We start from the raw sequence: 1,468 nt of genomic DNA, 5'->3' as shown, positions 1-1,468 counted from the left end.
TGAGTCTTCCTATCCGTGAGCAAGGGATATTCTTCCACTTCTCCAGGTATCTTTTTGTTTCTTGTAGTAATGTTTTGTAATTTTCTTTGAATAGATTCTTTGTGCTTCTGGTTAGATTTACTCCCAAGTATTTAATCTTGTGATTCGCTATTGTGAAGGGTATTGTTTTTCTTAGTTCCGGCTCTGTAATTTCCTTGTCACTGTAGAGAAATACAACTGATTTTTGCATGTTAATCTTGTATCCTGCTACTTTGCTGAATTGGTCAACTACGTCCAACAGTTTTCTTGCTGAGTCTTTAGGGTTTTCTAAGTATACTATCATATCATCTGCACTATCCTCTTTGCCAATTTGGATACCTTTCATTTCCTTCTCTTGTCTTATTGCTTTCGCTAAGACTTCCAATACAATATTGAATAAGAGGGGTGAGAGTGGGCATCCTTGCCTAGTTCCCGTTCTTAAAGGGAATGCCGTTTATCTCTCTCCATTGAGAATGATGTTTGCTCTCAGGCTTGCATAAATACTTTTTACTATGTCGAAGAAATTCCCCTCTAATCCTATTTTGTTGAGTGTTTTCATCAGGAAAGGGTGTTGGATTTTGTCAAAGGCCTTTTCTGCATCAATTGATAGGATCATGTGGTTCTTCTTCTGTGCTTTGTTAATGTGATGAATTACATTGATTGTTTTCTTTATGTTGAATCACCACCCTTGCATGCCTGTTATAAATCCCACTTGGTCATGATGGACTATTTCTTTGATGTATCATTGAATTCTATTGGCCAGGATTTTACTCAGTATTTTTGCATCAATGTTCATGAGAGATATTGGCTTATAGTTTTCTATTTTGGTGGTGTCCTTTCCTGGCTTTGGTATCAAGGATATGTTTGCTTAATAGAATGAATCTGGGAGAATTCCATCTTTCTCTATTTCCTGAAATAGTCTATGTAGAATTGGTGACAATTCTTCTTTGAATGTTTGATAAAATTCACTTGTAAAACCATCTGGTCCAGGGCATTTTTTTGGTCAGAAGTTGTTGTATTACCTTTTCAGTTTCTTCTTTTGTAATGGGTCTGTTCAGATGTTCAATTTCAGTTTCTGTTAGTTTAGGTACATTTATAGGTATTTGTACATTTATAGGTATTTGTCCATTGCCTCTAGGTTTTCCTATTTATTTAAGTATAATTTTTCATAATAGTCTAATGTTAGCTTCTTTATTTTTGTTGGTTCTGTTGTAATGTTGCCTGACTCATCTCTTATTCGCATTATTTGTGTTTTTTTTTTCCTTTCTTTTCCTCTGTGAGTTTTGCTAATGGTTTGTTGACTTTATTGACCTTTTCAAAGAACCAACTCCTAGTTTTGTTGATAGTTTCAATTGTTTTTCGGTTTTCTATTTCATTTATTTCTGCTCTGATTTTTATAATTTCGGGTTTTTTTTAGAGGGTGTCAGGTTTTCTTGCTGCTCTTTTTCAA

The sequence above is a fragment of the Elephantulus edwardii genome, unplaced genomic scaffold (assembly GCF_000299155.1).
Source record: "Elephantulus edwardii isolate Elephantulus edwardi_28Jun2011 unplaced genomic scaffold, EleEdw1.0 scaffold00172, whole genome shotgun sequence".
In the NCBI taxonomy this organism is placed as follows: Eukaryota; Metazoa; Chordata; class Mammalia; order Macroscelidea; family Macroscelididae; genus Elephantulus; species Elephantulus edwardii.
This window is presented reverse-complemented; position numbering follows the sequence as displayed.